Source organism: Lithobates pipiens, unplaced genomic scaffold, assembly GCF_037356315.1.
Source record: "Lithobates pipiens isolate NorthernLeopardFrog02 unplaced genomic scaffold, aLitPip1_a1.2 Scaffold_25, whole genome shotgun sequence".
NCBI lineage: Eukaryota > Metazoa > Chordata > Amphibia > Anura > Ranidae > Lithobates > Lithobates pipiens.
This window is the reverse complement of record NW_027507787.1, coordinates 122,537,983-122,565,564: the sequence shown is the minus strand read 5'-3', so window position 1 is coordinate 122,565,564 and position 27,582 is coordinate 122,537,983.

The window sequence follows — 27,582 nt, the reverse complement described above, 5'->3', positions numbered from 1 at the left end:
GTGTGGTGGCCAGGCACTATAGCATTGTGTATAAGAGTTGGGGGCAACTGAGTACTGGTAGGCCTGCTTGCCTTATGGGAAAGGGGGCTGCAATAGATGAAGAAAACAATAGCCAGCTATAGTGTCTGACCACCTGCGTTGGGGTAGACGTGACACAATCACAGCCAGTGAGCCAAGGAGGAGAAAGAGAGGACGGGCCCAAGCCATGACTCTGAATGTGAATGGACACACAGAGCAAAGATTAGTTTGAATACTTATTCAGAATAAATTATTGAACATGCTAAGGGACTCATGGAAGGAACAACAGAAGTACCACATGCAGGATCTGATCGTTTTTCTTTTATGCTAAACTGGGTTTATTTTATTTTAAACTGCACAGGTTGACCTGGTAACTGAACCTCCTAATATTTCAAAGTTGTTCTAGACTTCACCCCAATCTGTGGCTGTTATTAGTACCTGCAGCTTTTAATTATTACTAGGTCAAGATCAACCTACAATAAAAACACATTGAATTACCATTACTTTACATTGCAGATGAAATAGAGAGACTTTAAATCTCCTTCAAAGAACATACATTTTCCCTTTGATTTCCCCTAAAGTATTTTATGACAAAATGCAAATGAAAAAACTAAAGGCCATTGGAGACCAAAGGTTAATGCATAACTATCATCTCAAAGTGCACATATCCTGACCAAATAACCATTCCTTGAATCCATTTATTGAGTCAGATGTGACTGAATGCAAGCATAATGCCCCGTACACACGAGAGGGATTAAGTCTGACAGACCTCCAAAGGAGTTCCGCCGGAGTTCCGACGGAGTTCTGGCGGACTTTTCGACCGAACGGACTTGACCACACACCATCACACCAAACTCCGACGGAGTCGAACGTGATGACGTACGACTGGATTCGACGTAGGAAGTTCCTAGACAGTAGCCAATAGCTGCCCTAGCGTCGGTTTTAGTCCGTCGGAGTAGCACACACACGAGCGGATTTTTCAAAGGGGACCGGGTCCGGCGGAGTTCCGTCGGGAAAATTTAAAGCATGCTTCATTTCTAAAGTCCGTCAGACTTTAGCTTCGCTAAAGTCCGTTGCAGCCCACACACGATCGGATAGTCCGCCGGACTCAGTCCGTCGGAGTTTGGATGTCGAAAAGTCCGCTCGTGTGTACGGGGCATAAGGCTTATTCTCACACAGGATTAGGTGTACAAAGCAGAATGTGTGTAAAGATATGCATTCCTTTCTCCTAGGGAGAATGCTAATTACAGCACAAGTTGGAATGCAACTATGGTCACTACTTCAGGGTCAGTGGAGCTATACTGAATTCCTTCCAGAATTTTGAATCACATGATTAGTGCTTCATTTAAAAGAGATGGCAGAATACTGCAAGAATCTTTAACCATCCACTTACAATATATTTCCTTAACACAAGATACCTCAATGGGATTGTGATAGCTCTAAATGAACCTCTATCTGTGATCCACTCTGCAATGTTGGAACTTCAGTATTCTATTATAAATATTTTTGGCTTATTCTGAGACATAGTTGTTATCTGTCCAATTTTTTTTGAAACATTTGTCTGTGAAGAAACAATATCCTTGATTCTGCCTGTTGATAGTAAGACATATCTGTTAAGAAGCCTGTATTCTTCTGCTTTGAACACTGCACAGGGTATTTGAGGTTTAAAAAAGTTGAAAGAACTTACAGTCTATCTAGTATAAGAGAGGGCTTCTGGAGAAGTAACATTTCTTTTATCTATGACGATATAAAGGAGGACTTTAGAAGATGGAAGAGCTTATAAATTATCTGAGAATAAGGCAGACATGGAAGAAATTACAATATATGGTACTGTATGACACTAAAAGATGGAAGAGGTTACAATAAAAGGGAGCATTAAGACCCCTTTCACACTGGGGCGTTTTTCAGGCGTTTTTCATGCGCTTTAGCATTAAAAAAAGCGCCTGAAAGAAGCTGCAACTGCAATCCCAATGTAAAAGCCCGAATGCTTTCACACCAAGATCCCTTTCACACTGGGGCGTTTTTCAGGCGCTTTAGCGTTAAAAAAAGCGCCTGAAAGAAGCTGCAACTGCAATCCCAATGTAAAAGCCCGAGTGCCTTTACACTGAGGCGCTGCGCTGGCAGAGCGTCAAAAAAAGTCCTGCAAGCAGCTTCTTTGCAGCGCTTTTGGAGCGGTGAATACAACGCTCCTAAAACGCCCCTTCCCATTGAAATCAATGGGAAGGGCTTGTAAAACGCCTGAAAAACGTCTGAAAAACGCTACTGGCAGCAGCGTTTTGTGGGCACTTTTAACCCTTTATTTGGCCACTAGCAGGGGTTAAAAGCACCCCATTAACGCACGAAAAAAGCTGGTAAAGCGCTGCTAGTTTAAGCGGCGCTTTACAAGCGTTTTTCGGGCGCTGACATTTCACATTGGGACTGCAGATGAGGCTTCTTTCAAGCGCTTTACAGGCGCTTTTTTTAACGCTAAAGCGCTTGAAAAATGCCTGAAAAACGCCCCAGTGTGAAAGGGGTCTAAAAGAGAGAAAAAAAAACCTGTATTGTGCACAAATTGAATATTCTAGATTTGAAAGTACCTCATTCCTTGCATTTAGGTAAAAAAAACTATGTATCACTTTCTGTGCAACCTTCTTCCCTAACACTATCGATCCAGCATTGTGCCCAGCTTCATCTCTTTCCTCCTATCTTCCTGCATTTACAGAAGGCTGTCAGAGCAGTGTGAGCTATTGGCTCCTGCTGCTGTTAATCAAACCCTGTCCAGAGGGAGTGGGTGAGGGTGGGGCTGAGTACCACTGCATTTGTCTATAGGCGCACACAGTCTGGCTCGGGAACACACCCGCACTTGTGTCGCCATAGCACACAGCTTGCTATGGGGGGTACTTGGAGAAGAGGAGAAGACCCCAGAAAAGGAGGAAAAAGGACCACTCTGCGCCAAGTAAAAATTGCAAAGACAGGCTAAGAACTGTATACCATGCACACAACAAAAAACTAAAATGCCCATGAGACTTTTAAAGAGCACACCTCAAAACATACCAAGTCAAATTTATAAATGATTTATTCAACACACATTTAAAAATAACATGCGTATCAAATCCAAGTCTTTGCAGACATTTCCCAAGCTACCATTCAAAAAAGAAGAGCATTTAAACCATTGCTTTCCCCTCTGATTCAAAGCATCATTCGCTATCGCTGAAACTATCCTTTCTGTTTACAATTCACATATAACAATCGATCATATGCCTTCTCTACATTCACAGACTTTGAAAAGATTTTGCTGAAGTTGGGATTTATCTCTCATAATCCCTCATCTCTCGACCCATCAAAATCCAACGACCCTCCTCCTCCACTTTCACCTCTTTGATCTTCCCCATGCTCAAGGAAATCCGCAACATCACGCCAAGTTACCTGAGAAACTCCTGACTGGATCCATATTGCCTTGCTTTTAAAAAAAAAATGTTTTTCTATTTTTTTGTTTTTTGTTATATTGTTGTTTGGTACCTTACAGCAGTGGCTTCTCAGTGGTCCTATTATGGGACATTAGCTGCTGCCTATGTTTGGTTAACCACCCCCCCTCCTTTTTTTTTTCCATTATACCATACACTTGGTATCTATTACCTTTTAGATCGTTCTCATATTATCAAACTCTACTAATTATGGGTCCATTATTACTGTGTGTTTCCCTTTTTTTTTTGGTTTCTGTGTTTGTTCTTTGTTTTTTTTGTTCAGATAAATTTAGAAGGGCATTTTACTTGTTATTCAATACTTGTGACGGGAGGAGGCTATGCACTCTCCCCATCGATTGTCCTTGGTGGAGACTCCCACACTCCCAGAATCAATGTTCTGGAATACGTGGATATACTATATTTTGTTTTAGTCATGCAATGTATTTTCCCATGTTATACTCCTTGATACTGGGCATCTCTAAGTCCACGTATCGACTACTCTCTTTTATTTATATCTTCCCTCTTTTTAGCCATTTTTCCTTCTCCTCCCTGAGGTTCTCTTGGTCTCTGGAGATGCCCATACATTGGAGTCGGTGGGTAAGTCTACCTGATACAGCTGTTTATGTCTTTTGCCATGTCCAAGTTAATTGACCCAAACGGAACCATGCACCTGCTTTTTCATAATGTTCAAGGGTTGGGCTCCTCATCTAAACGTATTAAGGTATGTAATTATTACAAATCACTAGGTGGGGATATTGTAGCTCTTCAGGAAACACACTTTGCTTCCTCCTTCACCCCCCCCCCCCCCGCCCGCTATATACATAAAGACTACCCCGTTTGCTATTTTTCTAATGCTAGGGAGAAAAAACGAGAGGTGACTCTTTGTTTATCGCGACAACTCTCATTCACTGAATCTAAAATACTGAGGGACCAGGAGGGGAGGTACCCAATGGTAAAGGGACATCTAGGAGTAATCTGGTGACATTTTTGTCTATTATGCCCCCAATACGAACCAGGTAGCATTTTTCAAATCCTTGCTCCAATCCTTGGTGCCAGAATTTGAAGGAGATGTGATCCTAGCTGGGGACTCTAATTTAGTATTAGACCATATACTGGACAAATCTCACTTATCTCAACTTCAGTCCCCTCCCAAACAAAGCCAAATATTTGCTCAGCTGTTACATCATCATGACCTAGTTGATGCTTGGAGGGAGGCCAACCCTACCACTCGTGACTATTCAAACTTTTTTAGGGTTCATAATCGTTACTCCCGTATCAATCATGTGTCTCTCCTCTCGGGACTGTTACCAAAATTGACCGCAGCCAAGATAGTGTCAACGCCTTGGTCTGATCATGACCCTGTGGTTTTCTAACTTAACAACCAAGTTAGCTAGATCCCACTGGAGGCTAAATGAATCTATCCTCAGTAACAAATCGTACTGCTTAGATATCATTACTCACCTTAAAGCTTACTTTAATATTAATAAAGTAGAAGATACCACTCCTGCCATTAATTGGACAGCACACAAAGCCTTAATACAAGGTTTCTTGATTCAGTTGGCATTCAGACTTAAAAAAGCTAGAAATGAAATGATCCTGGTCAAAACTAAGGAATATGAAACCCTGGCTATCCAAGACAAATGTTCTGCACATCCAGACTTGTTGCTCAAGCTTGAACAGCCCATACAGAACTCAATGTTTGCCTTACTACGAAACTGGAGAAATACCTACGCTGAACTAATCACAAATTTTTTACCTAGCGTGACCGACCGGCATCGGTATTGCTGGCACGTTGACTTACCCCTAAAAAACACACATACTGCTCTCCTGAAAATCAGACTCCCAGGGGGCAATCTCTCCCAAAACCCTCAAAAGTTATTTTTGAATTTCAAGACTTCTATACTACCCTATATACCCCAGCCCAGGGCCACACATTTCTACCTCTATCAACGACTTCCTACATACAGTGTCACTACCATCTCTCACGGAATCCCATAGGGAACTTATGGACCAACCCATTAGATACTATTAAATTGTTTTCTTTACATAAATCACCTGGTCCTGATGGCCTCCCCAATAATTATTGTAGCACTGACCCCCGAAGGAGCTGCTGGTTCTATTGGGCTTACCGTTACCTTCTTGACCTCGGCTCTGTCTAGGGTTTCCCGTGGTAGATGGCCCAAAGAAATGCAGAAACTAACACTAGATCTTCTTTTGGGTTATTTATTTAGAAGATAACACAGTCTCTTAATGAAGGGTAGAGGGTTAGGAGTAAGTTCAGGTACTTTTGGACTCCAAAATTAGAAAGTCTCTTATAGAATAAATCCAGAGAATAACTGGTTCACAGCTGGATTCTCACAGCCTCCAGATAGACCTCCTCTCACTAGGCCTAGCAGCCGGTAGGGTGTTAAGTAAAGCAAAGTCTCTGCCACAGACTTGAACGTGAATTACTTGAGAAAAGTCTCTGCCACAGACTTGAGCGCAACCAAGGGACATATTAGAGAACTATCATACAGTAGCAGTATCTCTCAGCCGGTCCGGCGATGCCTTATGAATGTGACTCCATGAAGTATCCTTCAACTGAGCCTCCAGGCTCCTTCAGAGAAACCAGCCTTGTGCATGGTCTCTTCCCCAAGAGTCCTCCCCTGGAAGCTTCTCCAGTTGCTGGGTGTCTCCTTAGATGAGATGGCACTGAACCACCTTTGAATCCTCAGGCCTCGATATCCAGTCAGGCCTGTCCCTGCAGTTACTTTGTCTTGGGCTATCAAGCCCGAGACTTGGAATTGCATGGATCCTCACCCCAGGCCAGGAGGGCCATGGGGGCTGGTGAGGAGGACCATGACCAAACATACAGAAAATCTTTCCTGGACCGGAACCCCCGAAGCACGTGATGTCAGTACCTTAAATACCACCTCCCAGAGTGCACAGCAGGAAAACACTCCCACTGGGCTGGTTCTGAAAAAACGTGGCACTCAATACACCCAGCTTAACTGGGTTCTACCACTTGCTGGCGGTTACAGCGACACCTGCAGCCAAGGAGAACTCAGTGCAATCCAGCCAGACTGGTACTGAAATCAAAATTTAGCATAATTAGCCCTAAAACCCAACTGTGGTTTCTGAAATATTCATTTTCAAAAACACATAGCGCATGCTTGTCAGAAGCCGGTGCTACATTATTATAAAAAGTTTTCTGAACAATTGGTTCCTCATATGGCTCTCTATTTCAATTCCTTGCGAGATGGTGGCGAAGTACCTCTAGACAAAAATAGGGTTTGCATTAGTGTTATACCTAAACCAAATAAAGACTTCACTGATATTCTTAATTACCACCCTATATCATTGATTAATTGTGATCTCAAAATTCTTGCAAAGCTTTTAGCGTTGCGACTGGGTGGTTTTCTACCACAGTATATTCATAAAGACCAATCTGGATTTATAAACCAACGCCAAACATTAGACCAGATTAGCCAAACTATAACATTGATTTCCACAGTTCATTCTAAATGGGATGCTCCTTGGTCTAGGGAACTGTTACTACTTTCATTGAACCTTCATAAGGCCTTTGATAGCTTGAACTGGGACTACTTATTTATCACTCTAGAGGCCTTTGGCTTTGGCTCTACCTTTATTTCATTGTTGCAAACACTGTATAGCAATCCGTCGGCCCAGGTCTCCATTTGAGGGTTATAGATCTCTTTCATTTCCTATTCGACATGGAACAAGACAAGGCTGCCCACTTTCCCCATTACTTTTTGCATTAGCAATTGAACCTTTAGCTGTCGCAATTCGATCCCACTCTAAAATACACGGAGTATGTTGTGGACAACAAGAACATAAATGTTCTCTGCTTGCTGACGACATCCTCATCTATGTTACTAATCCTGAAAACACTCTGCGAACTCAGCTGTCTCTGTTTCACCAATTTTCCCAGCTCTCAGGGCTCACTTTAAATACTCAGAAAATGATGGCTCTTAATATTTCCTTGCCCCCCTCGGCAGAACGGAAATGATGAACTACCTATAATTTCCAGTGAGCATCAAGCTCCATTCCATATCTAGGCATCCAACTGACGTCTTCAAATCTGTATAGGGCTAACTATACCCCACTCTTACACCGACTCTGGGAAGATCTTCAAAGATGGGCAGACTATCCCTTATCTTGGTTTCGGTAGAATCAATTCTATTAAGATGACATTTCCACACAGGATACTTTATTATTTTAGAACTTTACCTATTGCAGACCTGAGGGGAGATCTACAAGGACTACAATCAGATGTTCTCCACTTTATTTGGGGTAATAAAAAACCTTGCATGAACAAATTGATGTTACATGCCTCAAAATCGTGTGGCGGACTTGGCCTCCCCAATTTACAAGCTTACTATCAAGCAGCTCAAATAACACCCCTTTGGGTCTCTGAAGTGCTTTCATGCCACCCTTTTGCTATCATCTCCCTAATGTGTTCTGCCGAACTGCCTTCGCTCCCCTATTTTGTGCCCCACTCTGTCTCACTTCCTACCGGTTTGGGACAGGATGAGACATCGTAGATCACTATCGTCCCCACATATCCCGCTATCCCCTTTGTTCTGTAATCCAGAATTCTCCTCTGTTATTTCAATGGTGGCTCAATAAGGGACTCCTTACGATAGGTGACTACCTTGATAGAAATCAACCTTACTCTTTGCAACACTTTAAAGACACAATGCAGATGCCCACTAGTGAATTGTTTAGGTATAATCAGCTCATTTCCTTTATACGTTCTAAACTTACATTTATTAGCTGGACCTCTTACACTTACAAATTTTGAATTATCTTGTCAAACAAAGGACCTCCTATGGGGACAAATATCTACAGTATATACCACTCTTACTGGCCCGAATACTAAACTCCCCTACATGACTCAATGGGAGCGGATTTGAATGACACTTTTGAATTATCTGGCTGGCAAGATATAGCTTATGCTTTACTTAAAGTATCCATTAACACAGCACTATTTGAAGCTAATTCTAAAACCCTGCTTCGCTGGTATTTAGTACCAACCAGGGTAGCTAAGATGCATTCATCTGCATCTCCCATGTGCTTTAGACGGTGCGGTCAGGTAGGTACGATGTACCACATTTTGTGGCAGTGTCCAATTATCACTAGATTTTAGATTGGTATATTCAACCTGGTGTACTCAGTGACAGGGGTTAATATCCGTAGATCCTCAGAAACTTCACTTTTTTAAAAAACTTCCTGAGGGAGTTCCTAAAAAATCATTGAAGCTAATCATGTACATAATCTTGGCTGCCAGAATAACCATTGCTAATTACTGGAAGCAGTCAATGGTTCCTATTGACTCTATGAAGAATAACCTTAACTGGATCATGGTTAATGATAGACTCACCTGTATTCTACGCAACAATACCATGAAATTCGATGTGATATGGGATCCGTGGATAAGATATATATCTCCCTCGTGATCCACCTCTGGCTTACCCTCCCTCCTCCTTTTTTTTCTTTCTTCCTTTTCTTCTTTCTTCTTCTCCTTTTCCTAATTCCTCTCTTTAATATTTACTCTTTATCAGATATTCCTAGAGATACAAGATGACTTGATATTACATATAATTCGATGTTGTTGATACTTACGGAAAAGGACACAAGGGAAATCCTCCCCTTCCTTTATTTTTTCTTCCCTCCCCTATCCCCCTTATTTGGTTCCTACACTATACCATTTCCCTGTGCTATCACCATTCCTAGTAATACAAGTCTAAATGGCTCATTGGGACTCTATGTAAATAGTCCCTAAAGAACTTGATACATATTTCATGACCTGGCCACTAAAAAATTATACCGTTCTATGTTAATCTATATTGTTAACCTCATCAATATTTCCACCAAATATATTTTATCTTTCAGCTTTAAGTTTTGAGGTGTTATATCTTGACATATCCTCATGGAAGGACATACAGATGCTTATGCTTACTTTCTGTAGGGTTTACTGTTTATTGAATATACTTTCTATGACATTGTCTTGTTATTTGAATTTGAATAATAAAATAAAAACATATTGAAAGTTAAAAACAACATTCTGATACAGAAAGAAAAAATATATTAAATGTCATTATAGTGGTAAATTTTGCATTCATGTAATCAACCTTTCCATTAAACCTGGATATGTCAGAAAGATGACTGTCAGTAGTCTGGAATAGCTGTGCTAGGTCTTGATGCATTTCGTGAGAAGAGTCTTGCTTCTTTGGGAGAAGCACAGATAGATGCAATTGATGAAAAGCTCCTGGCCTACTGATGTAGTATGGATGACTCTTTTTAAAGTAGTCAGATCATTTCTGTATATGGGCGGGTATATCACCCTAAATGATAAAAGCCACTTCAAACCAAAATGTCCATAGAGGTAAAATGATGAATGCATGCCTGCCATATTACCAGCCATCAGCTGTGCAATCCATTTCCCCCTAAGGGTGTGGGTACCTTCTTGGTGAGATATACATCTTCCACCCAAGTTCTGGTCTCTTGAGGCTGCTACTGATTTCCATTTCCCTACCCTCACACAGCTCCCAGGGGGAAGTTTGTTGGCATGGTTGGCTTTTCATGCATTAATCATTTTACCTCTATGGATGTTTTGGTTTGAATTGGCTTTTATCACTTAGGGTGATATACCCTCTCATATACAGAAATCCATACTTCATCAATAGGCCAGGAGTGTTTCATCAGTTGCATCTATCTGTGCTTCTCCCGAAGAAGCGAGACTCTTCTTGCGAAACGCGTCAAGACCTAGCACAGCTATTCCAGTCTACTGACCGTCATCTTTGAACACATCCAGGTCTCATGGAAAGGTTGAATACATGAATGCAAAATTTACCAATATAAGGACATTTAACATATTTTTTTCTTTCTGTATCACGTTGTTTTTAAATGTGTGTTGAATAAATAATTTTTAAATTGTACTTGGTATGTTTTGAGGTGTGCTCTTTAAAAGTCCGATGGGAATTTTTGTTTTTTGTTGTGTGTATACTAATGGAGACTGAACAGCACCTCTACCCATCCCACACCAGCTCTTTTCTCTTTATAAGTACTGTATACTGTATACCATGTTTATTATTTTAATAAAATAAAAAAAATAGGGGGGTGTGGCCGACCGGAGACAGAGATGGACGCTTAATAGAACAGCTCGTCAGACAGGGGATAGATTCCAGTGACGCAGGCCACAACAGCTACACCATCCACTGCCATCCTAGCTCCAGGCACACCGGAGAGCACCATGAACCCAGCCCAGCCAAAGCCAAAATGCGTCTAGATGCGCCGCCGTAGTCGCCGCTGCATTCCCAAATCGAGGCCCAGGCTCCAAATCCCTTCCTATTCAACCAGGCCTTACAATCTTCCATGGCATCTTTCCCCACCTCAGGCCAGCCTGTCATGGACAGGCTGCTCTCCCTTCAGAACTCCCTCATGACAGATCTCTCCTCACTATTCTCAAAAATCACCTCAGACATCCGCACAATAGATAACAGAGTGACACATACTGAGAAATGCCTGTCAGATTTTACCCACACAGTGAATGATATCATTGACACCTGTGATGATATTAAAGAGGAACAAGTATGGATGCATGCCAAGCTGGCCGATTTAGAGGACAGGTCTCGCAGGAAAAATATCAAGCTAAGGGGAGTTCCTGAGAGTGTACCCCCCACGGACCTACCGCAATATGCGACTGACTTGATCCGCCTAATTATACCTGAAGCATCTCCAAGAGATCCTCATTGACAGGATCCACAGGATTGCCAAGCCACCACACCTAGCAACCTCAGTCCCCAGGGATGTTCTAATTAGGGTCCACTTTTACCACATCAAAGAAAAGCTCCTGATGGGGATGAAAGCTAACACACCCTTACCAGCTCCTTACACTGGGCTTCAACTCCTCCCAGACCTATCCAAGTATACCCTCCAACTGAGAAGTTTACTGAACCCAATAACAAAACCACAAAATGCCTTATAATTGAGATACCCAGCTACACTTCTCATCACCCAGAACGGGCAGACCCACACCATAGGAGACCTCGAGAAGGGTCTGAGATTGCTCCACACCTGGGGAATCCTGGTAGAACCCCCCAAACCTCCGCTTCAGCAAAAAGGTCCACATTCACCCCACAGAAGCCTGGACCTCACCAACGCCTAGAGACCGCGGAAATAATCGACTGACATGGCCACACTGCGACTAAAAGTTGCCCCGAGCTCTGATGCTCTGACACCCTTTCTTACGTTCTCCGGTATTACTGACTCTCTGTACCCTCCCCTGAGAGGCTATTGTGGTGCTTTGCACCCCTCTGCAAACTTTTACGTTTTTCATTTTGGTTTCTTCTTTCAATTTTTTTCTTTTTTTGTTGTGATCACAGCACTTTGCAGGGATACTTCAATCTTTCCCGGCAACAGCCTGCTTGAGAGACTCTCCTATCCCATACCCGTTTTCCCTCAAGCTCCCCCTCTTGATAGCTCCCCCTCTAGCCCTCCCCCCCACCCTTTTTTTACGCAACTTACCTAAGAATATAGTGTTGTTCTATCCGCAGCTTTGACTCCTCCAGAACTCCAGTACCTGGATTGCTGCACATCTGCACCCCGTCATCTACAGACCCCGACACCACCTAACCTACTAACTGTAAGTCTTACTTTACCTCCCTAATACACCTGCACACTCAGGATGCCAATCAATATCCTTTCCTTAAACGTCAATGGGCTGAATCACCCTGCAAAACGGCACTCACTGTGGAGGACTGTGCAAGCGCTCCACAGTGATGTCACCTGCATTCAGGAAACACATCTACTACCGGACGATACTCATCTTTGTAAAAACCGCCAATTCCCACACGTTTTCCATGCGACCCACTCCACTAAGACCAGAGGGGTCATGATCGCAATTAAAGAGTCGGTTGATTTCCAAGTGCTACAAAGCGTATCAGACCCTGAAGGCTGCATTATAATTCTCATCTGTAACCTTAATCGAGTGACATATACCATCATCACCGTCTACGCCCCTAACTTCCACCAAATGAAATTCCTACGTAAAGTTCTTCGCACTGCTCACCCTCTTCAGAAAGGCCATCTGATTATATGCGGGGACTTTAACCTACCTCCCAACTTCGACCTAGACTCCACCCCTGCTGCAAAACGACAATCTTCACCCCTGAAGAATTTTATCTCCTCTCAAGCTTTATATGATGTCTGGAGGTGCCATCATGGATCCGAACGAGACTTTACTTTTTTTTCCTCTAGACACCGCGCATACTCCAGAATAGATTTCTTCCTATCAGATAAATGTATCTTGCAGAAGATTTCTGGCTCAGAGATCCATACCACAACATGGTCAGACCACGCCCCAATCACAATATCCATAGACGACTCCGTCCTACAAAACAACACTTTCCTCTGGTGAGTAAACAACTACTTAATCCAACGTGATACCTATACCCCAGAGATATCAAAACACATCACTGAATTCTTTCTACTCAACAAGGGCACAGTGTCTGACCCTGGAGTGGTGTGGAGCGCCCACAAAGCCTTCATGAGAGAGATGTTGATTAAAATAAGTTTGCATCATAAAAAAAAGAGGACGCAGCGTCTTGACGAACTGACAGCTCAAATAGCAGCCCTGGAAGGAGCTCAATGTTCCGCAAAATTTCCGTCCAATATCACTACTCAACCTGGACCTCAAAATTTATGCCAAAACAATCACCACAAGATTACTTCAGATCATGCCCATGATTATACATAGTGACCAGACGGGTTTCACAAAAGGCAGGAAGGAAGGACGGTTAACCTCATTCATCATTCTGAATCCACAGGAACACCTTCTCTGCTTCTATCTTTAGATGCAGAGAAGGCATTCGACAGAGTCCACTGGTCATACCTCAAGGCTGTCCTCCAAAAATGTGGCTTTGAGGGCCAAATTTTAAGGGCCATCATGGCATTGTACTCTAGCCCTGAGGCCCAAGTCTTTACTGAAGAAATGCTTTCACGCCCTTTCCCCATTACTAACAGCACACGCCAAGGCTGCCCCCTATCCCCCCTCATATTTAATTTGCTCATGGAACTCTTGGCTGAACACGTCCGATCTAACCCTGCAATTTCTGGGATACAAATTGGTCCAGTTTCCCATAAAATCAGCCTATTTGCCGATGATGTCATTCTAATTCTTACCGACCCGACTTCCTCCCTGGCTGAAATACAAAAATTGTTAACTTGGTTCAGGCCTGTCTCGTACTATAAAGTAAACACCACTAAGTCATCTATTCTTGACATCCACATTGATGCTACTACAAGGAATCTTTTACAATTGCAATATCCATTTGCATGGGCGGACACAGACATCTCTTACTTAGGGGTCAAACTACCAAAGACGATTCGACACCTGTACTCATGTAATTTCCCACCCCTCCTACATAACATCCAATCGTCATCCCAAAAGATAGCGAAACATGAACTCTCCTGGTCTGGGAGGCTTGCAGCCTTTAAAATGACCTGTCTCCCCCAAATCCTATACTTCTTCAGGACACTCCCCATCCCACTCCCCACCTTATTCTTCAGATCCCTACAAACTATCTACAACCAGTACTTGTGGAATGGCAAGAGACCCAGATGCGTCCACCTTTAATTAATTAAGCATAAACTTGCAGGGGGAGTGGGCACTATACTATTTGAAGAATACCACACGGCCACTATCCTTGCTCAACTACCTAATTGGTTCCACTCGTCCTCATGCATGCCTTGGGCACAAATAGAAAGCTCCATGCTCCCTAGACCCAACCTAAGAGACTGGCTGCTGAGCACACCTCTAAATACTCCAATTCCGGTCTCTATTTCTCCAACTATGAAAGCCTCTGTCTTTGCTTGGAAGAAATTGACTTCCCAGCGAACCGAACTCCCAACCTCCCACCACTTCAATATCCCATTGGGAACCCTTTCATTTTTGACACCAGATCTCCCAACCCCTCCTACCCTGTGCCTTTATAACTAATACTGTGCTATATTGCCAAACATATATATTTTTGTTCATCCTAGGTACATTGTTACACACATCCACTCCTGAAGAACGAGCTGGATCTCACGAAACTAGTCAGGTAGTATGATGCCCGTGTACCATGTACTACTTCTACATTTATGTACCAATACTCCTTGTTTATATATTTTTTTAATTGGCAACCGTTGGTGTTATTTATCCATGTAAACAATTGTATTTGAATAAACCATATACTATATTTACTACTGTTATGTTTACTGGCGGAAACAGTACCCACTTCATTTAAAGTCCCAGGGCGAATCCTTTGTTGTTTGTTATATGTTACAGGGATGGAAGTGTGTCACTGGGGACACCAGACCTTTTCCTTTATCTCTATATTGAACCCGGGTGGAAGACACCCATTAGCCAAAACCTGGTCTGTTGTCACCCCCGCCAGTATTTACATGTATAAACAATCGTTACACTTTGATACTATACTAGGTTACTCATCCTCCAGCACAATTTTTATTCCTGTATTGTTATATAGCCTGGCTCTTTGTGCGATTCCTCGGTTGGCGCTAGCGATTTTTGTCTCGCATTGGGAGCTGCGATGTGTATAAAGGGAGGCTTTTTCATGTCTCCTGCTGTCCCCATCTGCTTTTAGGCGGATGGGGACACCTACACATCGGCACCATGTTCAGGCTTCAGAAGCATGGCGTCTGCGATTTTGACGACGTCGGCACAGCTGAACGCACTATATTATCAGATGGCATGGGGGTACGCTTGCATTTGCGTGCCTTCCTATGACAGTGGGTGCCCCCTGCACTCACATGTCAGCCATACACACATGGTGTTGGGTGCAGAGCCTCCTGGGGCCTTCCGGGGTTAAATTGGAGGTCAGGCATGGCTTGGATTTCATTTCACTCTTCACTGAGGACACACACAGCTGTGGCGGTTGCTTGCTGTGTCTCATTACTTTTATACTTAGGATATTCACCTTACTCAGGTACTTACTATATTCACCTTTTTGATACTTACTTTATTTAGGCACACTTGCATATCTTACACATTGTTTATCTTATGAGCACTTATTCTCATTTATTTTTTTATTTTTTGGATATTGTTGATTTTTCCACACAAGTCCATCTTTCTCCTTTTTCTTTTCTTATCTTGTCACCTGCTAGTATCCCCTTGCTATCCTATGTTTTCCACAATCTCCATGTCCCTACCATCCTTGTTCCAGGCCTTACTTAGCTATACATATCTTTATGCCTATACTCATTGATTTTACTTTACTATTTTAGATGCCTGATAAACATATTTGTTTATAGCTTATACTCTTTATGGACTAATGAGGTTTCTAGGGATACATCACTACCCACACAATTGTAGTTCACCTCTTTTCCCTCTTTCTTTGTCCACTTTGTCACCTGGTAGTACCCCTCTGTTGTCCTAGGTTTCTAACCATCTTCATGGCCCTACAACCCTAGGCTCAGGCCTTTCATTCATGCATACATGCATACATATCTTTATACCAATATCTATTGATTTTACTCTACTACTTTAGATGCCTGACAAACATACTTATGTTCACAGCCTATACTTTTTATCGACCAACGAGGACCATAGGGATACATCACTACACCTTTGCCATGCCTGCTCTCCGTTTGGCCCTGGGTGGGGTCCCATTTGATTCTGCCCCCTCAGCTACCTGGGGAGGCATCTGCTGCCGCCGTCTCGAGGCCGCACACCTGGAGCCATGGCCAAGCTCAGTGGTAAGTATGGGGGGGCCTACAACCCCTCCTACCCTGTGCCTTTATAACTAATACTGTACTATATTGCCAAACATATATATTTTTGTTCATCCTAGGTACATTGTTACACACATCCACCCCTAAAGAGCGAGCTGGATCTCACGAAACTAGTCGGGTAGTATGATGCCCGTGTACCATGTACTACTTCTACATTTATGTACCAATACTCCTTGTTTATATTTTTTTTTAATTGGCAACCGTTGGTGTTATTTATCCATGTAAACAATTGTATTTGAATAAACCATATACTATATTTACTACTGTTATGTACCCACTTCATTTAAAGTCCCAGGGTGAATCCTTTGTTGTTTGTTATATGTTACAGGGATGGAAGTGTGTCACTGGGGACACCAGACCTTTTCCTTTATCCCCAACCACAAACTGGTCCCTTATAGGGATCCAATCCTTACAAGATCTAGAACACACGACTCATTTAAAATCATTCCCTGACCTTCAGGCTGAATACGGCCTTCCTCCCTCTGAACACTTCATGTACCTTCGAATTCACCATTGCATTAGTAACCTACCACTCCCTCTATACAAGGTAGACTCCAAGACCTGGGACTACCTCACCACCCCTACCTCCAAGACCAGGGGTATATCACACTTTTACAACTTACTCCACGACAAAACCACCTTCACTAAAATGGATCCACACTGTAGATGGGAAGCAGACCTTGCACAAACCTTCTCCGACACTCAATGGCAATGCGCACTTAAAACTATTTATAAAACAACAAAGTGTGCAGCCCTCTGGGAACTTACACAAAAAATAACTCTACGTTGGTACCTCACCCCCTCCAGACTATCCTCCTTTACTCCTCAACAACCCTCCACCTGTTGGAGGTACAAATCACATGGCGGTGACATCTTCCACATCCTATGGTCTTGTCCCAAGGGTATTCCAGCTCATCCCGAGCATTACTAAATGTTCCACTCCCCCATCACCCGCACTAGCTATCCTAAACCTGAACATTGAGGACCTACCTCACCCCTTCAGATACATAACAACCCACATACTTCTTGCTGCAAGACTTAACGTAACTAGACATTGGAAATCCGATGCCACGCTGACGTTATCCCAAGTTACAGACCTAGTAGCTTTACACCAGGCATGTCCAAAGTCCGGCCCGCGGGCCAATCGTGGCCCACGGTCCGGTTTTGAACGGCCCGCCTGGCTATCAGGGCTGTCAGAGGAGCAATCAAAAGCCGAACTGTACATCGGCACTGTGAGAAGCTCCTCAGCCCCAAAAGTGAAAGTAAAATGCAGAGGAGTGTGCTGTGCTCCCTGCTTCCCCCTACAGTGCAGTACCCGGCTGAATGAGGAAGCTGGAAAGGTACTGTACTATGCTAGAAGTTACATTCATGTGTGTCTGTGTGTGTGTCTGTCTGTATGTGTCTGTCTGTCTGTATGTGTCTGTCTGTATGTATGGTGCTTTTAATCCAGACCCCCCCCCCATTCCTGTACTATCAGAACTGCTTTTGTAGGGCTTGTGTGTGATAACAGCCAGGACTGCTGCTCCTCCGCAAAGCAATCCATGTACAGATCGCTTTTCAGAGGCATTTGAAAGGCGGTAAAGAGGCATTATGTTGCCTCCTCACCACCTGTTTTAAGCCCGTAAATGCAGCATCACTGTACTGCAACTGTGCAATGCACACAGTTGTGGGGTAGTTGCAGTGCAGGCCCATTCACCCTGGGTATACCTCCAGCTGCAGCCATACCATGTGTACACCCCCAGATGTTCCCTCTGCAGCTAAAAGGGGAGAAGTTGGGAGTAGTAAAAACAGCTTAACCATGTAGATTTACTGTCCCTCCAACCTGACATGTGAACAAGCCCTTGGTTCACATCTGTGTGGCTGCGTGCTGCGTGTAAGGAAGCCCATTCATTTTAATGGACTTCCCTACTCACAAAAATGCAGGGAAAGAAGTCCCCAATCTTTTCTTTTTTTTTTATTGAACTGCACCAAAAGCACCCCACATTTTCCAATGTGTGGGGTACCATTAAGAATTAATGGTACCCCTAAAGAGCAGAGGCAAGAGAATTCTTGCTGGGCAGTGTATTAGTGCTTGAACAAACACGCAGACAGAATTTTAATGGTTAAATGGTCGGCCCTTGTGCATGTTCACTTCATCAAATCTGGCCCTTTTTGAAAAAAGTTTGGACACCCTTGCTTTACACTGCAGCTACGAAACAGTAATAGCGATCAACAATGGCCAATCCTCCCAAACATCCATCCACTGGCAACCCTGGCTCAACTGGACTACGGCTGTTACTAGAAATCGACAACTACTTCCTACCTCCGCTATAGCTTGAAAGATGGCTACAGTGCAGGCTTAGTTTTGCCAGGATGTCCAGACATAAGGTAAACTACACCCTTCATCTCGCATTTCACAAAGTGTGAATGTCTCACTATTGGGAAGAGATAATTATTTTAGACTAAGCTGATTACAGATTGAGTTAAAGGGCCAATCATGGGATAGCAGGCTGGAATTTTTATTCAATAACTTTTGAAATAAGAGAAGCAGACAGGTGTTTGGATAATAATGGCCGCGGTTGTTTATTATTGGTTTCAAAATGTTGTACATAACTCATCAAAACTCATCCAATAAACTTAAAGCTAGCCCAGTCACTACGGCTCAGGCAGCAACACAAAATACCCAACACTTGAAACACTATAAGTAAAAAGCCATAATAACTTGTCCCCCTTTGCTGTTACAATTCTGTATTATTTTTTATTTTATTTTTTGCAAAGGTGACTTACCACATAACAACAACCGCGACAAAATAAATGAACATAACCATACAGAATTAAAATACATTTAAATACAAATTTTTTATTTTTTAGGGAGGGAGGGAGGGGAGAGAACACCACAGCTCTTCTTCTGAGGCGAATGAGCCCCCTCAGCAGAACCTCCTTTATATAGCCCCAAGAAAACTGGTTTAAACCAGTTCTTCCCAGGCTTTTTTACATGTCATGAAGAGGGGTCACCTGTACCCCTCCTCAAAAACATGTGACTAACAGCTGTTTCCCCGCTAGCCACAGGCTCTGCAGGGGAACTTGAAACAGCTGATCCAGCCGCTCTCCCATGAGGAAAAGGGGGGGGGCAAGAAACTGCCCTCTCCCTTTTCCTGTCATGGGATAGCAGGCTGGAATTTTTATTCAATAACTTTTGAAATAAGACAAGCAGACAGGTGTTTGGATAATAATGGCCGCGGTTGTTTATTATTGGTTTCAAAATGTTGTACATAACTCATCAAAACTCATCCAATAAACTTAAAGCTAGCCCAGTCACTACGGCTCAGGCAGCAACACAAAATACCCAAAAGGGCAGGAGGACCTAAGGCCAACTGCCCACAGAACCCCAACCCGCGGCCATCTCAACACAGTAACTTAAACCTACATTGAAAATATCCAAGCCAATATCAGACAGATGGATGCCATCCTGCCTGAAAAGGCCGGGGATACCCCCTTCCAGCTCCGTGTGCCTAAAGGATAGCATTCCCAATCTTGATAGCAACTTGGATACTGCCCATTTCCCTCTCTTCCTGATTTTTTCAAAAGGACGTACAGAAGGATAGGAAAGCCAACCTATCCTCTGCACAATTTCTGAAAAAAAAAAAAACACTACTGAATTGGGAAATGATAACTGTATCTTCTGTAGATCATCCCTAATCCGAAAATTAAGGTCCAAAGTTTAATGGTAACCAATATCATTACCACTTATATGAATAATTAAGATATCCAGAGAGGGAAAATGAAGAAGAAGCTGTGAAATAAAAGAAATTAGGTCTGACCATAACATTCACCTCTTTCCACACCAAAAAATCTTAAATTTAGAAGCATCCAATTCTAAATTGCTAGTATAAACTCGTTGCTGAGCTCTCAAATTCGCCCAATAGATGAAGGAGTGTCCAATCATCCACACAATGCGAGTGTTACCTGAAATAAATCATAGTATTGCATTAGGACGAATATAAAGCAAATACCTATCCGACTTCCATCTATCAAACTGTTTAATAGATCTAACATCAAAACCCAATCTAGCGGCCTCTGTTGCTGCTCCAATCCGAAAAGAATGCATCGATAAATGTTCCTGATCTAAATTTAAGACCTTCAAACATCTCCTGAAAACACATAAGAACTGGTATTTAGTAAGGGGTAACCCTGATTCATGAATGAAAAACTTAGAAAACTCCAAAGGCCTAATTGATGAATATTGATGTATCAGAGCCACCGGGCAAATGCTAGTACTCATACACATATCTAATGTTAACCAATTACCTTTACCTACCTGATCCGTTTTGGATCTGCTAATTAAAATTTTTAATGAACGTTCAAAAATAACAACTTCAGACATGTGTATTTGAACCAGCTCAGATACCCTAAGCGCCGCAAAAACATAACTGAAAAAAACGCCCAAAAAAGAACCGATTCAAAATGAGAATTTTTTATTTTTTTTATCCGTCATGGAGCAAAGCTCACCCAGTACTAGAGGAGTGATGGGCTTCCTTGAATCAGGCCTAAAATTAATCCTTTTGTAAACTTTTAAAGCTGGCTTATTAAAGGGACAGATTATTGGTGTCCTGATTATAAGTGCAGTCCCACCAGCACTGCCAATTAGTGCCCACCAGTGCTCCCAAATTTTTTGTTTGTTTAGCAAAAAAGCGGTATTTGTATGAAAAAAATGATAAAAATTTCATATGGATAGAGTGTTGCATGACTGCGCAATTGTCATTCAAAGTGTGACAGTGCTGAAAGCTGAAAATTGGCCTGGTCAGGAAGGGGGTAAAGGTGTCCATCAGGCAAGTGGTTAAAAACAGATATATGAAAACACTTTCAATAGTATACCTTTGAGTTCAAAAGTAAGCAAAGAAGAGAAGTTTATTTTACATGCACTTTATAGGTTGGTAAAAACCTTTAACATCCCTAATTTTGTAAGCTCCTCTTTCGGTCTGATTACAGTCAGAGCTTATCCCTTAGCAGTGCAAGTTTTAATTTTAAGTCCAGCACACAGCACAGACACTTCTCGATCCTGGGCTATTCTCACCCCATGCTCCTCTCCATTCAGGAAAAGGCTCACAGCTTCTCCCCAGCCAATGAGAACAGAGGGATGTGGACTGTGAAGGCAAAGTGGAAGCCCAGTATTGGAGCATGTCTGTGGGGCCCTAGGGCAGATCAAAGCTGGATTTTGTGGAGGATATCATAATATGACAGGGAAGAACTAGGGGTGGGGTTGCGATTGTGACCCCTGTAACCCTTTATGCTACGCCCATGCATAGCCCTTTGCATTAGAACATTAAGGTAAAAAAAAGTAGTGGCTTCCCCTCCAGTCCCCCTAAATACTCACCTGAACCCGATCTCAGTCCAGCTCTGTGCATGCCTGCAGCAGCTCTTAGCCAATTCTTTGAGAGCCAGGAGAGGGGAAGAGAGCAGGGGGAGCCAATCAAAATGTCCTCCACGAGATAAAAAAATATAGAGCATTAAGCATATTCTAAAGAAATACCACAGCAGAAGCTGTTTGACCTCAGAAACAGTCTCTCTATATATCTTTCTCTCTCACCACACTCATTTTTGAAGAGAGACAAATGTAGAGATCCCACCATAAGCAGGAGCGTCCCTATCCTAAATTTAGGTCTGACAACCTGTAGTCAACCTGCGCTAAGTTGATATTCTGCTTTCTTGTCCCTCCTGTATGATTCTGCCTGCTGCTGGGGAGTGTTCCTGACAATAGTGTAGGAAGATAAAATAGCCTGAGTTATAAATATTTATGTCTCCCTGGACAACACCTGGCAGGTTTAATGCCAGTTGTGCATGTAGGGGAAGGTAATACATATTTAGAGGAATGTCTTTTGCCTTCAAGGTTCTGTCAGAGGAGTACTTGCATGCTGCTGTTTCTGACCTTCCCAGGCTTGCTGCCTGGGTAGAACATATGTGCTTGAGGAAAGTACACCCAGAAAAGGGGCTTAAAGCGGGATTCCACCCTAAAGTGGAACCTCCGCTGATCGGAACCCCCCCTCCCTCCGGTGTCACAATTGACACCTTTCAGGGGGGAGGGGGGTGGAGATACCTGTCAAAGACAGGTATTTTCACCCACTTCCGGGCATAGACTCCCACGGGAGTCTACGCCATTTCCTGCCCTGCCACGCTGTCGGCTGGGACACACACGGGTCCCAGTGACAGCGCGGAGATTTCCTATTGCGCGGCGCAGCTCGCGCATGCGCAGTAGGGAACCAGGAAGTGAAGCCGATTCGCTTTACTTCCTGATTCCCTCACCTCGAATGGCGGCGGCAGCAGCCGAGGCCCGAGCGGTCGATCGGCCTCGGCTGCCGGCATCGCTGGAACCCGGGACAGGTGAGTGTCCATTTATTAAAAGTCAGCAGCTGTAGTATTTATAGCTGCTGGCTTTTAATATTTTTTTTTTGGGCGGAATCCCTCTTAAGGTTGCAGTTTCTGGAGGGTTTGCCTAAGAGGAGTGAAGCTGAGTTCTAGATAGAGCACAGGAGAAGTACTTTGGCTGCAGGAAGGATGTCCCAAATAGCTGGGTTAAGCTAGGGCAATGCAGGTAATCTGGTGGCTCAAAAAAGGAGTTCATGTTTCTGTTTCACAGTCAGAAGAATACAAAGTTCTGGTCTCAAATTAAAAGTTATTTTCCTGCATTGACTGTAAGTAGATTTCGTATTCTGCAATGAATAATTTTTTGGGTATCATGTGCCCTAACCTTCTATCTCTGAAGTTGATTAACCCTAATAAACTCTGAGGCTGGGCTCACACTTGGTGCGGACACGGCTCACAGCAGGGGACCAGTGTGTCCAAATTTTTGCCTGAATTCGGACCTAAAACGTGGAAACCCACATTCAATTCGCACTAGTGTGAACCCAACCTAAAGAACTTCCAAAAGTAGCAGGCTCCCAATTTTTCATTCCATATGAAAAGTCAAGAATCAACACTGAGGTGATCTGTCCACCACTGGGACTACTGGGACTTGAACCACTGGAGGTAAATGCCGGTGGTGCTACATTTTTGGCACCCAACATAGGGCTGGGAAAGAATCGTACTGTGGTAATCCATAACATCTGACTACAAGTACTTGGAAATTTGTCTTGGCAATGTGAGGACCATGTACTATGGTAAATCAGAGACTGTTCATACATCTCCATCTTATTGTGGTGGGAAAGGAACCCTCTATTTTTGGGAGTCACCAGTCTGTCACTTTCACTTGTGGTTGAAGTGTTAAAACTTCCAGATAATCAGCAGCACAGGCTGAGTCAAGAGGAGCTGGCCCATTTGTTTCTGGAAGCTGTGTGAAAAGAGAAGAAAGTAGAAGGAACCAATTCACTTCTGCTGCTGCTGCTGTGAATTTGCAGTGCCCTGACTCCTGAGAGAGCAAAAGAGAGAATGGTAAGTATCTAGACCACCCCGGTACCTTTTATACTTTTAATTAACCACCTCAGTACAGTGCAGTTACACCCCCTTCCTGACCAGACCAATTTTCAGCTTTCAGCGCTCTCACAGTTTGAATTACTCAGTCATCCAACACTGTATCCATATGAAACTTGCGTCCTTTTTTCCACACAAATAGAGCTTTCTTTTAGTGGTATTTAATCACTAGTGGGGTTTTTATTTTTTGTGCTATAAATAAAATAAAACGTAAATTTTGTGAAAAAAATGCCTTTTTCTTAGTTTCTGTCATAAATTATTGCTAATTAGTAATTTTTCTTCATACATTTTGGCCAAAATTTATACTGCTACATATCTTTGGTAAAAATAACCCACATTAGTATATATTATTTGGTCTTTGTGAAAGTTATAGAGTCTACAAACTATGGTGCCAATCACTGAAAATTGATCACTTCTGATCAGGCCTTCAGTACATCAAGTGTATCTCATTTCTTGAGACACTAACAAGTCAGGATAGTACAAATACCCCCCAAATGACCCCTTCTTACAAAGTAGACATCCCAAGGTATTAAGTAAGTAGCATGGTGAGTTTTTTTAAGTTGTCATTTTTTCCCACAATTCTTTGCAAAATGAAGATTTTTTTTTTTTTTTACTAAATTGTCATATTATCAGGTTATTTCTCACACACAGCATATGCATACAACAAATTACACCCCAAAATACATTCCGCTACTCTTCCCGAGTACGGCGATACCACATGTGTGAGACTTTTACACAGCCTGGCCACATACAGAGGCCCAACATTGATGTAGTACCTTCAGACGTTCTACGAGCAAAAATGACGCATCTCATTTCTCAACCACCTATTACACTTTTGAAGTCCCTGGAGTACCAGGACAATGGAATTTCCCATAAAATGACCCAATTTTGGAAAGCAAACACCCCAACGTATAATCTGTGAGGCATAATGAGTCTTTTGAATGGTTAATTTTTTTCCAGAAGTTTTTGGAATATGTGGAAAAAAATTAAAACGCATTTTTTTTTACCCAAAATTGTCAATTTATAAGATATTTCTAACACATAGCATGTATATAGCAAAAATTACATCCCAAAATACATTCTGCTACTCTTCCCGAGTACGGCGATACCACATGTGTGAGACTTTTACACAGCCTGGACACATACAGAGCACTAACATTGATGTAGTACCTTCAGACGTTCTACGAGCAAAAATTACGCATCTCGTTTCTCAACCACCTATTACACTTTTGAAGGCCCTGGAGTACCAGGACAATAGAATTTCCCATAAAATGACCCCATTTTAGAAAGCAAACACCCCAACGTATAATCTGTGAGGCATAATGAGTCTTTTGAATGGTTATTTATTTTCCAGAAGTTTTTGGAATATGTGGAAAAAAATTAAAACACATTTTTTTTTTACACAAAATTGTCAATTTATAAGATATTTCTAACACATAGCATGTATATAGCAAAAATTACACCCCAAAATACATTCTGCTACTCCTCCCGAGTATGGCAATACCACATGTGTGTGACTTTTACACAGCCTGGCCACATAGAGAGGCCGAACATTGAAGTAGTACGTTCAGGCGTTCTAGGAGCATAAATGACACATCTTATTTCATTCCTACCCATAACACTTTTGAAGGTCCTGGACCACCAGGACAGTGAAATTACCCACAAAATGACCCCATTTTGGAAAGCAAACACCCCAACGTATATTCTATGAGACATGGGCTGCAAATAGGTACTCGGGTACTCTGATGGGCTGGAGATAGGTACTCGGGTACTCTGATGGCCTGGTGACAAGTACTCGAGTACTCTGATGGTCTGGTGACAGGTACTCGGGTACTCTGATGGCCTGGTGACAGGTACTCGGGTACTCTGATGGCCTGGTGACAGGTACTCGGGTACTCTGATGGCCTGGTGACAAGTACTCAGGTACTCTGATGGCCTGGTGACAAGTACTCAGGTACTCTGATGGCCTGGTGACAAGTACTCAGGTACTCTGATGGCCTGGTGACAAGTACTCAGGTACTCTGATGGCCTGGTGACAAGTACTCTGATGGTTTGGTGACTGGTATTTGGGTACTCTGAAGGGCGGTGACAGGTACTCATATGGACTGTGACAGGTACTCGGGTATTCAGATGGACTGTGACAGGTACTCGGGTACTCAGATGGACTGTGACAGGTACTCTGGTACACAGATGGACTGGAACAGGTACTCGGGTACTCAGATGGACTGTGACAGGTACTCGGGTACCCTGATGGACTGTGACAGGTACTCGGGTACCCTGATGGACTGTGACAGGTACTCGGTACTCTAATGGACTGTGACAGGTACTCGGTACTCTAATGGACTGTGACCGGTACTCGGTACTCTAATGGACTGTGACAGGTACTCGGTACTCTAATGGACTGTGACAGGTACTCGGTACTCTAATGGACTGTGACCGGTACTCGGTACTCTAATGGACTGTGACAGGTACTCGGTACTCTAATGGACTGTGACAGGTACTCGGTACTCTAATGGACTGTGACAGGTACTCGGTACTCTAATGGACTGTGACAGGTACTCGGGTACCCTGATGGACTGTGACAGGTACTCGGGTACTCAGATGGGCTGTGACAGGTACTCGGTTACCCTGATGGACTGTGACAGGTACTTGGTACTCTAATGGACTGTGACAGGTACTCGGGTACTCTAATGGACTGTGACAGGTACTCGGGTACCCTGATGGGCCGTGACAGGTACTCGGGTACCCTGATGTGCCGTGACAGGTACTCGGGTACCATGATGTGCCGTGACAGGTACTCGGGTACCCTGATGTGCCGTGACAGGTACTCGGGTACTCTGATGTGCAGTGACAGGTACTCGGATACTCTGATGTGCCATGACAGGTACTCGGGTACTCTGATGGGTCGGGACAGGTACTCGGGTACTCTGATGGGCCGGGACAGGTACTCGGGTACCCTGATGGGCCGGGACAGGTACTCGGGTACTCTGATGAGCCGGGACAGGTACTCGGGTACCCTGATGTGCCGTGACAGGTACTCGGGTACCCTGATGTGCCGTGACAGGTATTTGGGTACCCTGATGTGACGTGACAGGTACTCGGGTACCCTGATGTGCCGTGACAGGTACTCGGGTACTCTGATGGGCCGGGACAGGTACTCGGGTACTCTGATGGGCCGGGACGGGTACTCGGGTACTCTGATGGGCCGGGACGGGTACTCGGGTACTCTGATGGGCCGGGGCGGGTACTCGGGTACTCTGATGGGCCGGGACGGGTACTCGGGTACTCTGATGGGCCGGGACGGGTACTCGGGTACTCTGATGGGCCGTGACAGGTACTCGGGTACTCTGATGGGCCGGGACAGGTACTTGGGTATTCTGATGGGCTGTGACAGGTACTCAAATACTCTGATGGGCTGTGACAGGTACTCTGATGGACTGTGATTGACAGATACTATGAGGGGTGGTGACAGGTCCTCTTTATTGGGGGGGGGGGGCAATCAGTATGTTTGGTGTACACTGTATGCGGTAACGAGATGTTACCGCAATCTCCTCCTCACACATCTAAAGCTCCAGGAAGGACCATTAAATGGGGCAGCAAAACTTCTCAAATCGGCCTCCACTGACAAGATCGCTCAATTCAATAAATAAGCAACATCAGGCATCCCTCATCGTTACCAATCCGCACCATGCGGTGGAAATAGGGAGCTTTTTTTTTGGTGTCATGGTGCGGGTTGGTAACGATGGGGGATGCCTGATGTTGCTCATTTATTGAATTGAGCGATCTTGTCAGTGGAGGCCGTTTGGAGAAGTTTTGCGGCCCCATTTAATGGTCCTTCCTGGAGCTTTAGTGGCATTGATTGTGAGCTTGGATTTTTTTCTGT